The sequence below is a fragment of the Kryptolebias marmoratus genome, linkage group LG21 (genome assembly GCF_001649575.2).
Source record: "Kryptolebias marmoratus isolate JLee-2015 linkage group LG21, ASM164957v2, whole genome shotgun sequence".
NCBI classification, from domain to species: Eukaryota; Metazoa; Chordata; class Actinopteri; order Cyprinodontiformes; family Rivulidae; genus Kryptolebias; species Kryptolebias marmoratus.
This window is the reverse complement of record NC_051450.1, coordinates 3,253,404-3,267,997: the sequence shown is the minus strand read 5'-3', so window position 1 is coordinate 3,267,997 and position 14,594 is coordinate 3,253,404.

The following is a 14,594-nucleotide window of genomic DNA, read 5'->3' as shown; positions in this document are numbered from 1 at the left end:
GAGGGACTGGGAACGCCTTGGGATTCCCCCGGAGGAGCTGGCCCAAGTGGCTGGGGAGAGGGAAGTCTGGGTCTCCCTGCTTAGGCTGCTACCCCCGCGACCCGACCCCGGATAAGAGGAAGAAAATAGAATGGAATGTTTAAAAAAACAAACAAACAAAAAAAAAAAACCATGCATTTGACATTTGATGCTCTTTCCTATCACATCAAACACCTGTTTAATTTTTAGGTAAAGCACAACCCACCCAACCTTTAAAATCCTTGTAAATTTCAGGCTGTGAATACTATTGCAACCAAATGTAACAAGTAATCACAATGACATAAAACACACAGCCAGTTTCCAAATCATTTAACAAAAAAAAGAATCATTTTCAAATTGGTTTCCTTTACAAAACCTGATAAAATGTGATTGTAGTTATTCATAAGTTTTAACTTTTTTTTTGCCTTAAATTCCTAAATAATTAATTTACCATGTAGCTAATTATTTACTGACTGAATAAATAACAGTATAATTGCCAAAAAAGAAAATTGAGCCATTCTTCAATGACTTTTTTGAAATGAGTGATGTGAAAAAGCTCAACAAGAGGTAAAAAAAAAACCTCCCCTCAAAATACTATAAATCTAGTAACAGGGCTCCCCCTCTCTCTGTGTCTATCCTTCTCTTTCTCTCGTTCTCTCACATGCATGCCCCTGTCCTGGCTGCATTGGAAAATGTCAGATCATAGACTGGCAGAGGATGAAGGGCAGCAGGAGGAGGAAATGGGGGGATGGGGGGGGGGGGGGGGGGGGTGCCAGGGGCGGAAGAATGATGTTTATGAGGTTTTCAGACACCATATTTGTCTAACATTTCTACCCATTTTGAACAAGTTCAGTCACAGTTCATGAAACAGAGCACCTTCATTTACTAACCTCCTTCTGACAGGCTTGTTCTTTATGCCCAGGCTCTCACACACCAGCTTATTGGCAGGAAAAGGAAGAGAGCTTGTTTAACTGCATAGATCTTCCTGACATTGTCCCTTTTAATCTTAATTTAAAGAAACTACAATGAAACTTTCAAAATCTATTTTCCATTAGCCTATTGTTGATTTTTATACATTGGGACTCCTAAAATGCCATTTCCATTAACAGGCTTCAAAACTATCTCATAAAAAATGAACTCAATGAAAATGAAGGTGACTTATGATTACACTTGAAGATGTAATCCTTGATTCCTTCAGACCTGTTTTCAAAGTGTATGTAAGTCATCTAATCTATGTCCTTAGTTTTGTCAGCATTTAGTACTAGTTTGAGCTGGGTCAAATGCAATTGAACAATGTCAAATCCAGCCTGCAGACTAGCAAATACCAGGGCAACAGTGTTAGCATCCTTATGCTGTGTCCTCAGCATAAAGATGCAAAGATGCATCAGTGACATGCTGTCTTAGATTGTTATTTTAAACTGTAAAGACATCAGGTCCTAATATAATCTAGGCTTGCAAACAAGTCTCATTCAGATTCTGCTGCTTTAACCCTTTAAATAAAGATTGGCCATTGAAGCAAAGGTTACTTGAGGGTGGGCCAATGTGGTGCTGCAGTTTACCATCCATCAGAGGAGGTTTGGTCATTCCTGGATGGGGCTGATATCATTTGAGCGAGAAAGAAGGTGGATGTAGAAAGTATCAGGTAAACAAAGAGGTGTAGTAACAGAGAAGTGACTGAGAGGGGGCACTGCCTGGGTTTATGACCAGGGCAGTCAAAGAGGAGCAGGAGTAGTCGACTGGAGAGACATGGATCAGAAGCACTGACGCCTTCAGACAACAATGCACTGTTTCCCCTGTAATCCTGTGATTCATCGGGGCTCAATGGAAGACACTTGATAGCAGATGATAATGAAACTTCAACCCCAGACAGCCTGGCTGCCAAGGGCTTTTCCTCACCAGGCCAACAGCTACTTAATGCATGCTGTCTGACCAGAGTCTTCATCTGTTTTCACCAATACAGGCAGTTCTGCCCGGTCATGAGCTTATTCACTCCTTAAAGAAGTCCATTTTAAATCTACAGATCCTACCTAGTTTCAAAAGTGAAGGTGTGTTTGACATCATTTCTAATTTATGGTCCAAGCTCAGCATGGGTTTGGGTCAGTAGGTGGGTCAAAAATACTTGTCCTAAAAGTATCAGAAACCTTTAGTTCATTGTACAAATTACCCAGTCATAATTAAATTAAACATGTCAGTCACATTACAACAGACATGAAAAAGAAGATTTGCCCTTGAAAAAGATGCAGTTTAATATTTTATCCTTAGACTGACACCATCGACCAAATGTATAATACCTGACCTTGTATCTCGCCTGCTTTTGTTGTTGTTTTTTTTGTTGTTGAGAATTGAAGCCACAACATCCTGCTTTACAGGCACTGCCATTTTGTGTTTTTGGAACCAGAGTCTGTGCATTAGGGAAGGGGAATTGAAAGTCCAGCCTACTCCTCCGCACACAATCATGGTGTCACAGGACCTTTATTTTAAGCATGAAATAACTAATTTTAGATAAACATATTAGAAAAATACAAAAAAGCATAACATACAACAGACCCTCCCAAACAAGAGCACAGCTCCATGAAGAAGTGATGCAACGATTAAGACAGCAATAAGGTTCACCTTTTAACAAGTTGTTTTAATAAGTTTGATATGTCAGACATAACATCAGACAAATTGCTTAACACTGCTCGGATTTGTCTCAATTCATTAATTGTTTCCCTCTGATTTTCCAGAACAGCAGTCATCAGCAGCCCTCGTCCTCTAGACGCACCATGCGCTTGGTGCGCACTGGTGCTGTGGTCAGCCAAACCCTCTGTGCTCATTGCCCCCTCGACCAGACTCTCCTCTCCATCTGCCAACTCAAGAGGACCTGAGAACTCAAAGACAACATGTCCCACTGTGCTTTTACCTCTAATTTACACATAATATAAATTAAACTGTACTTTCCCTGGTTCATTTGTGGTCTCAGCCAAATCAGTGTCTCCCTCTTTTTCTGACACAATGCCACACAGGCTTGTCTCTCCAAGTATGAAGGCCATCCTTCTTACCCCCACCTGTGGGTGACATGTACTGGCAGTGGCCGGTTAGTCGCTTTTTTGACTCCACGCTCAAATCTGACCATATTTAGCTAAATATTTAGCTTCACACTAAATATTTAGTTTACAAACTAAATGTTTAGATCTAAGCTAAATATTTAGTTAGCAAATTAATTCCACTTCTGCTTTTGGGCAAGAAATTTGCATATTAGCTAAACATTTATTTCCAAGCTAAATATTAATAAATAACTAAATAGTAATAATAACTTGCAAGTAAAATATTTAGTTTGAACTATGACATTTATAAATTTCTGAATAACATGGCTAAATAAACCAAAATATTGCTGTTAATTTCTGACTGTGTAACTATACAAATGACACCCCATACCATACTACAGTTTGTACACATTATTGAGTTAGCCTACATTCAAAGAAAAAAAAAACAGCCATATATATATATATATATATATATATATATATATATATATTTGAGATTAAAATATTCAGATCCTGAAAGACCACTACTGTTAGTGAATTATTTACACTCATCCATTTGTTTTCTTTACGTGTTTTAATCTTTTTTCTGGCCGCCGAGGAGCCGGTGCCTATCTTCAGTGGTCACTGTGCAAGAGACAAGGTACACCCTGGAAATTTTGCTAGTTCATCACAGGGCTACATAAAGACAAACAAAGACAAGGAGGCAAACGTGCAACCTTTTTGATGTGAGGCAACAGCTCTAACCACTGCCCCGCCATATATAACTTAACAACAAATGGCAATTAATGTTTAAACTCTGCACTTTCAGCATAGCTGACCAGGTCAGTTGCCATTCTAAGTTCAGATGCTCTGTGTGGAGAAAGAAGGTACAGTGAGCCCCTCTTGGTTAGGGATGCGTTTGAAGCAGTCATATTTAAAACATTTACTGAGGACAATTGCAAACTGATGTGGAATGAATGCAAATTGATGGGTATGTTTGCATCATCAACATAAATAAAAATGAACAAAGTGACTAAATTAGTTCAGTTGTCAAAGATTTAGGACAAAATGTTTGTTTTGGATGCTGCCTTGTTGTATTTTTAAACCTGTCCTTCATTCCTAACCAGTCACCCGTGTCCACTTTCAAATCATCCTCAGCTTTTAAAACCTGTTCATCTCCTTCACTTCCCCGCTGGTTCACTCCCATGTGCTGTCTGGTTCCCCTCGTGTCTCGCTCCTCGTGTTCTAGCAATCCTAGTTTGTAAGTTTTGTTATTTAGTTTTAGTTGCTGTCTTGTCAGCCTTTGTTTTCCTTTTTTGTTAATAAATTAGTTTTATTTTGAGTAAATCAGTCTGCGTTCTGGGTACCTGTCCTTCAAACCTGACAGCATATGAGAAGCTGAGAAGGAAATATGGCTGTATTAGGATAATGTACATCTTGACATAAGAGTTTATAATGTTATTTTCTCTATTTAGATATAGTGTTAATGTTGACGTTCCTGCTAACTACCCTTTCACACATAAAGAACATGTATAATTACCATGTGACAAATATGAAACACGTTTCCTGTGTGAACTTGGGACAAAAAACCCAAACTTCACATGTTGAAAAATCACACTCACACCTATGAAACTATGTTAATTTAACATGTTAAACACATCATTTGCACTTTTTCTGTGTCATTTTGGAATGTTTTCAACATATTTATGTGATTTTATATAAAACCATGTTAAATTCAAGTGGTGTTTTTTTCTGGAATAAAAATGGTGCAATGTGGACAATAGAAAATGTTTCCTTGAAAAATGTTGAAATCAATCCAGGAAGTAATAGCATTGCTGACTCACCTATAGATGTGTCAAATAATGAAGCATAAACATTTACTAACTTCATGTTTACTAAAGCTAAATAAAAAACACTATCATGAGCAACATCATAGTAATTTCTTACAAGGAGTAATGTAGGTATTTTTGAAGACATTTACACTTTCAAAGCACTGCTAACTATAAGTTTAGCATTGGCTTTAAAATTTAGTGAAAAAACTAAAATTGCCAACACCCACACAGCAAATAGATTTATACCTTATTCCATTGCTGCAGCTTTCATGCTCTGCCTCACACAAGCCCATAAAGTTGGTTTTACACCAAATAAAAGTCAGCAAAATTGTTTAAAAAAACAGCAACTACAGGTAGTTAATACAATATGAAGGCTTCCTGCTGTTTAGTCATCAGTTCTTTAACATCAGCAGGAGAAAATCGGCGAGCACAGCGAGGAGTCGGCTCCCTCGGCTAAGTGTGTGGCGGCATGAATGCTGTGGGAGGCGTCCAAGTTTCACTACATTCTTCAGGAAAGAGACAAGAGGGTTTTGCCTGAGTGTTCCAGTCCAATGAAAGTCATATGTTAGAGGCAATGGAGGGAGCGTGCAAGCAAGTAGAAATCCTCTGTTGGTTTCCTTCTTTAGTGAACATCCATTGTTTCCTTTTGGTGCCTCTCTGATGGTGAAACTCACTCACTCACACAGATGTATATGTCAAAAACTGACATGACCAAAGCCTCACTGCTATAGAAACGTATTATGCGTTTGAGAGTTCACACAAGTTAATTCTGAAAACTATACATGCTGTGCAGAGCTCATTTAGACACAAATATCCACACAGAGCTAAGTGCAGCCTTGCAGAGTGTGGTGTGGTGGTGAGAGGTTTGGCTTTTAGCCTCACTAAAGCTGGACTTGTTTGAATCTGGTTCAGCCCTGAATCCAAAAAATATTCTTTTGCAGCCTTGTTATCAAAGTTCATTCTGAACAAGTTCGCATTTTTTGTATCTGCTTAACCCGGTCTGGGTCATGGAAGTGAGGTTGGGGGTGGGGGGGTGCTAGCCAAGCAGTCGGAGGAGGGTAAACCTTCAAGTCGCCATTTCGTTGCAGAAGCAACACAAGATGAACTGTGCACACACACAATAACACCTAAGGTAAATTTAAAATCACCAGCTAACCTGGGTAGCCAGAAAAAACAAACCCATGAACAAACAGAACAAGCAAACTCAGCTGACATGAATCTGCATTATCCTTGCTGTGAACACAGTTTTGCAAAAAGCCCTGTGCTTACCCCTCTGTCTTCATTCAGTATGACACCACCAATCCTAGTTTAAAACATGACAGTGACAGAAATAAAAAGATACATTTGTTTATCTGAATGAGTTTTATTCATTGTCATGTTTCACATTGTAAGCAGTTTCTCTGATGCCAAAACGTGAACTGTTTTTTATATTTAAAAAAAATAGTCATGAATTGGTGAAGTTGGGTGGCATGGCAGAGCAGTGGTTCGAACTGTTGCCTCACAACAAGAAAGTCACAGGTTTGCCTCCCATTTGGGGCCTTTTGGTGAGAAGTTTGCTTGTTCTCCCTGAGCACGCATGGGTTTACTCCAGGTACTTTGATTGTCTTCCACACACCAAAAACATACATGTTAGGTTAATTGACATCTCTAAATTGTCACTAGGTGTGAGTGAGAGTGTGATTAGTTGTTTTTCCTGCATGTTTCTGTGTCTCTGTGACAGACTGTTGACCTGTCCAGAGTGTACACCACCTCGGGCCCAATGACCTCTGGAGATAGACACCAGCTGTCTTGTGATCCTGAACAGAAAAGTAAGCCGAGAAAATGGATGAAAAATTTGTCTGAAGAACGCTTACTTTAAAGTTATTTAAACATAATTTAAACGAGCAGGAAACCTATTGTTGAAACAAAATTGTTGCCCCTTGTGAAGCACTTTCATTTTGTTATTGCTGCCTTTTTTGTATTTTGCTGAAAACATAAATCTAACTCATATCATTTATACTGCTAAACTAAATTCAATCCTGAAGATTTCCCCTTTTACCAATATGTGCAGCAGTTTAATAAAACATTACTTTAGTAGGGGCAGCTGTGGATCAGTGGTTAGAGCAGTTGCCTCCAATGAGAGAGTTGGAAGTTTGATTCCTGGCAGCAGTCACATTTCAAAGTGGCCCAGGGCAAGACACTGAACCCCTCAATGCTTCCAATGTGCTCCATCCCTGTATGAATAGAGTTTAAAGCACTGATTATACTCCATAAAAGGTTTTTTATTCAGATTAGCTTTTGTAGAGATGTAGTGGAGTGCTGTATGAATGTGTGTGAGAATGGGTAAATAAGGTCAGATTGTGTTGTAAAGCACTTTATAGAAAGACGTTATATAAGTACAGTCCATGGGTACACGGGTTGTTGAGATGTAATTCATACTATAGTAATATTACCATAACTCACAGAACTACTTAGAGCCTTGCATCCACATGGAAACATTTTAGGAATCCCAAAACAGTTGAAGAAGTTTGAAAACAGTTCAAGAGTAAAAAAAGTTGAAATGCTACACTTTAATTTTTTCTTGTAGATAGCCTAAACATAATCTTTTGAAAACAATTAGGTCATAACCCTACCTCTAGCCTAACCTAGTATGACCTGAGGGTGTCCTCTTCTTCTTCTTGTGTTTACATTTCACACCCAGGGTGCAAACTTTGTACACATACTCCATGCCTTGTTGTATTTTTGTGCCAATGTTACAGCACTCTGTATAGGCCTGGCATATGTACGATGAGTAGTGTGGGTCATTTTCGGTGTTTCCGGGTCATGAAGACATTTCCAGAAAAGATCCTGTGTTTAAACGGATATTTTTAGAAATGAAATTTAAAAAATCCTTTTGGAAAACTGCACTTCTATGTGGACAGGGCCTCAGTGTATGTCAATAATGAATGCTTATGTCATAAGAGGTGTGTGGATGTAAATCTGCACTAACCAAAGGGCTGCCTGTTCCTAAAATGAAGGAAACTGACAGAAGTGAGAAAAGCTGAGGTGTACCTATAGGCAATCTCAGCTGCAAAGTTTTTATGCTTTTCATCCACAGTTAGAGACTATTCTGCTTCTCAGTCATTTTCTATCTAGATGCTTTCTAAATTACATGCTTTTATCTTTTAAACTTGACTTTCTTTTATCACTGCAACTAAATTACTGCATTTTGTACTGCTCAAAATATATTTGCTAGCTTAATTTTGTTTCCAAAAAAAAACAGCTTTTTTCTGACTTTCTTAAGTCCACACTTACTCAATTATTATTTTTTATTTGATTATATTTGGGGCAGCAGTGGCTCAGGAGGTAGGAATTTGTCCTGTAACCAGTGACTTGCTGGTTTGAGCCCCCTTTCCGTCCGTCTCAGCTGTTGTGTCCTTGGGTAAGACACTTCACCCGCCTTTCCTACTGGTGGTGGTCAGAGGGCTCGGTGGTGCCGGTGTGATGGCAGCCTCACTTCTGTCAGTCTGCCCCAGGGCAGCTGTGGGTACAATGTAGCTTACCGCCATGAATGGGTGGATGACTGATTGTAGCGTAAAGCGCTTTGGAGACCTCAGACTTAATGCAGGTTTACCATTTACCATTTTTAATCTTGAGATCAGGTAGGAGTTCCCGTGGGCTGGGATATGTGCAGACGACACTGATCTGTAGTAATAGTAGGGAGCAGGTGGAGGAAAACCTGGAGAGGTGGAGGTGTGCTCTGGAGAGAAGAGGAATGAAAGTCAACTGAAGCAAGACAGAATCCATGTGTGTGAATGAGAGAGAGACAAGTGTACCAGTAAAGCTGCAAGGAGTAGATGTATTGAAGTTGGATGAGTTTAAGTACCTGAATCAGACATCCAGAGTAAAGGGCAGTGTACAAGAAATGTATCAGAAGTGATTTGTGACAAAGGAGAGCTGCAAGACTGAAAGGGAATGTTTATAAAATAGTAGTGGGACTTGCTATGATGTATGGTGTGGAGACAGTGACATTAACAAAAAGACAGGAGGAGGAGCTGGAGGTAATAGAAATAAAGAGGTTAAGGTTTTTATTGGGAGTGATCAAAAGGAGTAGAAATTAGTACATCAGAGGGACAGCCCAGATTGACAAAGTTAAAAAGGCAAGACTGAGATGGTTTGGAGATGTGCAGAGGAGGGATAGTGGATACACTGGGGAAAATGAAGAAAAAAACTCCTTTTCCTTATTTTCTAATATTTTCCCATACTTTTGGATAAATACATTTAAGGTGATTTTAGGTTTACTTCAGGCAGTCACCCCATAAGACAAGTTTAGATATGTGGGAACTAAAAGTACTCTTCTTCTGAATAAAACTGTAAGGACAAAGGCTTCCCAGGAGCCGTGGTTCATTCATACAGACTTCATTCCAGTCAGAGCTAGAGACAAAACCACCAATTATTTTTATCCTGGGTGACTTGGGTTTCTTGGGGTTAGAATAGAGGAGGGGGAGGAGTTTGTTAGATGGCTACATATAAATCCAGGAAAGTATGCATTCAAAGATCTTTCTTTTTTTCATGTCCTGTAACTGTCCTGAATCTTGTTGCATATTTTCTTTAAATCTGCAAGGCAAGCAAGTCATTTAAATGCATCTTCCATTTGACAAAGACCCTTAGAATTAAGCTCTCTATTCTTCTTTGTCCCTCAGACACTGAGGTGTTTTTCTGCCATTAGTTTCTTGTTAGCTTGCCCTGTCTGGGGATAAAACAGGATGTCTCTGGAAAAGGCCAGAGTAGTCTCAAAGTATGGAGGGACAGACAGATGGAGGTAAGTGGGGCTGAAAGACTGATGTGTTTGCTGTAAGTCTCACTGTTGGGTTCCTAGTAAACAGGAAAAGGGACGTTCTGTCAGAGCCATGGTTCAGTCCCACCCAGAGCGGTCCGGGAGATTTCCTGCATGCAGTTAGCCAAATAGCAGATGGAGACAAAGGTGACAGGAGGGAGGAGAAAGACTAAGCACGACACTGCCAGCTGTCCACCAGTAACACAAGCAGAACTGTCCCACTTGTTGCTGTGTTGGTCTCTACTTCCTGAGCCAGGCTGGGATTTTCAGCCAAATTTCCACCTCAGTTACAAAGACCTATGACCTCAAACTGGCACACAAACACACATTCATTTTCTTCATTCATTCTAGTACAAATACAGTTATGGAAAGCTAAAATGTTGTAAGGATGCCAGTGTTGACTTATTTAAAAAATTTAAAATGCTCATTCTAAATGCCTAGTTTATAAACATGTGATTAATGGCTTTTAAAGCCGCTGATGTGTGATTCATTGGTTGAAGTGATGCCAGAGTTTGACTTTAGTGAAAGGGTGGAGACCTGTGAAGCTGTGTCAGATTCATCTCCAGGTGGTACATGTAAAGGAGGATCAGAATGGAAATTACTAGGCTGGTTCAGTTAAGTTCTTCATCCTATTTTGGAAGGTGTTTGCAATGCACTCTACTAAGAAGACAAAGGTGTAAATGTAAATATGTTTCTTAAAATGCTTTTCTCTTCAAACCACATGAGAAGGAACCTTGGACTCATCCTTGTGAGTTTTTTCTTCCTCACACTGCTCTCATGAATGCTGTTCCCCAACTAGTCACTGCCTTAAGTAGCAGGAGTGTACAACAATTCCCTTTACAAACCCATCACAAGACAATAGTTTTTTAAAGCATGGAACATAATAGACACTACAGTATGATTAGAATTTATAAATTAATTAACATTAGCTTTGGTTTCAGAGCTGCATCTTTCTCTATCCCAGTGGTTCATATCATCAGTGGAATGAAGCTGTGATTAGCAGGTTTTTATTTATTTATTTATTTATTTTAAGCCATAAGACAAGATACAATTAGTATTCTGCTATGTTTCATGCCTACACTGTTATCTGGTAAAATTAGCTTATATGAATTGAAACAACTGTGGAATTGGATACTTTAGACTTTAGTCATGTTTCTGGTTATAAAACTATTTTCCTGCCAACTTTGTTGAGATAAGCACCTTACTAGATGAGACAAAAGAAGCTAAATGAATTTAGTTTGTACAGATGATTTTTGTCTGCAAACACAAAAATAAAATTTGAACAACAAAGTAAAACACAATCCAAGAAAGATGCAAGCTTTTTTCTAATTCATACAAATTTTAAATACTGTATGTGCAGCTGTAAAATCCTTGAATAATTCCACTTTTTATGTAGTTCATTTAGAACTATTTTCTATGATGTTTATTGGTTCTCTTTATAGCACCAAACAAAATGAACACGCTGCTTGGCAGTTTAATGTGTGTTGATATGCACATCTTAAAGTGGCAGCTGTCTTTGTCTCGTTGTGATGAGGGAGATAAAGTCTCTCTGTTGTTAGGTGTTACTGAGCATCCACAGACAGTAGTGACATACATCAAACTTCCTTTCTAATCTGTCTTTCTCCTCCTTCTTCTGTTTCTCCATCAGTTTATACGCAGGTCCAGCTCTCTATTTTCCTTTCATATCTCCCCCATCTTCTACCACCATCTTCTTTGTCTTTAGGCCTCTCTACTTTTGATTGTCCGGTTCTGAATCACTGCACTTGACTATTTGTTTATCCTGCTACCCCAGCTTCAGTTTATCCTCACTCCCAGAATCCTCTGCTGCCTCACTCACCCCTCAACCATAAACCTGAATTTGAAAGACTTGTGCGTAAGCGTAATCAGTTTTTTTTGTTGTTTTTTTGTCGTTGATGATTGTGATTGTCATGAAGTGGGATGACGGAGACGAACCCAGAATGCAGACTCATATTGAAAAAAAACTACTTTATTAAACTAAGGAATAAACAAAACAAAAGGCTGACGTGGCAGCAAACAAATAGACACAAACTAAATCAAACAACTGAAACGGGAACAGAAAATACAAACTGAAGCAGGGAGCAGGATCAGGATCAGGATCAGACACGGTAACCCTTACAACAAACAACAATGCACCAGCGGGGTATGGAGGGAAATGACTGGGTTTTGAACACTGAAGATGACGAGGTAAGTGGGAACAGGTGAATGATAATAACTGCTAACAGGTGAAGATGGGCGTGACAGGTAACCAGATGACAAAGCTGGGGGAATGAAGATGAAAACAAACACAGACACACGAGACAAAGGCAGAAGGAACACAAACCAAACTACATGATAACAGAATAAAATAAATAATAAACACCAACTGAAACATAAGGCAACTAACTGAAAGCCAAAAACCCAAATCCCGACAGTGATAAGTTATAATCACATTGCTAAGGCAGTTATACTTCCTTTCTTTTCTTTGTTCCAGATTATAATTCACTTCTGCCTTTAGGCCTCAGATGGTAGATGACCCATTATAAGTTGGTTCCAACACCATAGCAAAGTCTCAACAGATATATCATGCAATGAGAAGACCGTATCCTGGAATTCCATTCCATGTGCAGGACACAGGGCCTTGTGAAACAGCTGCTGTGGCTTCTGAAGCAAAAGAACGATAAAGTTTACAGAGAGAGTATCCTGCAAAAGCATCGTCTCATCCTGGAAGAACAGACCGTATGTCTGTAACAATGCCAAGAGGCGATGATAGGCCACAGTAAAACCAGTCTGAACTATCTAATTTAGGAGGCCTGGATGGTTCACCAAATACCAAGAGGGGAAAACAGAATAGCTCCCTGGCCTGACATGTGAAATGTCTGAGGGAGAGTCGAAGCCAGTTAAAACAAAGATGAAAATAATTGACATCGCCTTTCTGTTAGACAGCTATGATTAGTGTTTGGGCTAAAGCTATGAAAGTCCCTGAATGGGGCTGAGGTGGCAGGTCAAATTTTTCTGTCAGTGCTGGTGCTACTGACATTGGATATAAGGGAGTATTCAGCCTGACAAGCCAATTAGCAAAGTACCCATTGGAGAAAGCAGGAGGATGTCTCTCCAGCCACGTGTGATCGTCTTCACTTCCTGTTTGCACTCCCTTGGTTTCCATCATCCTCCATGCTCAGTGACATCTGGGGAACACATTCAATGTAGTCCACCAAGTAAATCACACAGTAACATACACCCAAGGCAGATGAAGATGCTTAGACGCTTTCCTTTTGGTCTTGTAAAAGCATTGCTAGCATTTAAGTCTTTTCTCTTCATTTATCTTTCCTGTTCTGTCTGAAGCATTGAAGTACCTACATAAAATCCCTGTGCCTGCTCACCTGTTATCCTGGTTGGCAGAGAGATCAATGACAAGTGTGGTAGGAAGGCAGATGAGGACAGGCCAGGTCAGATGATGGGGAGAAGGCACTTTGATGAGGGCAACAGGGAAGTGTTTTGAACAAAAGTGCCACTGGGGGTAAAGTTGTAGTTCCTAAGATTGTTTGTGGGAATGAGTTGGCTCCTAAAGTGGAGTGAACCAAATATAAAACTTCAACGGTTTCTTTTGAGAGCAGGAAAAGTTTTTGAAACAGCTGAACTGCTACACTAGGAATCATGATAAAAATTCTGAGCAGCATTCAGAGATTAATTTTTTAATAATGTAACCTTATGACATGTACGGAGATAATTTATTATAATTTGGTAGCTGACAGTAAAGCCAGTTGTTCATGGTAACAGCAATCATATAAAAGCTGACTAAAAACTGAATTTGACCAAAACCAAGGACTTGTGCATAGACTTAAGGAACAAGTCTCTTTCAACAGTTATTCAAGTAGAGACACTAGTGTGAGTTCATAGTCATGCTGTAATTACCGTGGTGTTGTCATTGACATTGAGCTGTCATTTAGTGGAAATACTGATGTGTTCTGTAAAAAAAAAAGAAAATCATAATAAAACTGAACTTCCTTTGCAAGCTAAAACCAGCAAGTTATATGCAGTATGCATACAGCAAGTATGTAGCAAGTTATTGAACATCTTTATGATGTTGTGGTTGAATCAGTTCTCACTTTTGCTTTATTACCTTATTCAGCAGCTCTTCATTAGAAGATAAAAAAGGTTAGAACACATTGTTAAGGTTGCCAATAAAATCACTGGTACCAAACTACCTGATCTGTCCCAAACATTTTCTAAGTGAGTTACATCTAAATCTTAGGACAGTGCCTAGTGTCCTTAATCTAACAAAATGTTAGGTTTTGGGTTTTTGTATTCAGGTTGTTGTCTTCATGTTTCAGTTTGACTTTATCATTTATTTTATTCAGTTATCTTGTTAGTTTGGTTCTTGTTCTTTGTCTTTCATGTCTGTGTTTGTCTCATCTACCTCTCCCCAGTTTGTCATCTGTTTACCGGCCACGCCCATCTCCACCTGCCAGTAATTATGATCACTCACCTGTGCCCACTCACCTCATTATCCTGTGTGTTTAAAACCCGGTCACTTTCTCCACTACTCCGTTGTATCATTGTCCTCGTTCTGTGTTCCCTGGTTTAAGTCTTCAGAGTCTTGTTCCGTCCGTTCCTGTGTTCCTTCTGTTCACTTGGATTTTAGTTTGTTTTTGTTTCGCTGCCCCTCAGCTTTTGTTTTTGTATTAATAAATTAGTTTTCTTTTAGTTTTTGACATGAGTCTGCCAAACCTGACACAAAAAATGTTTAAATACCTAGAACACAACTAAATGTAGAGAATGCCACCAATAATGGCATTACAAAATACAGAGAAAAAACATCCTTAGCTTGGCTATTTTCTCAAAACTGTTTAGTTTTCATTGATATTGTTTATAATGCCCTCTCAATTATTAACCATTTCAGTCCATAATCAAAGTTAACTGGCAACAGGATCAATATAAAGTTAC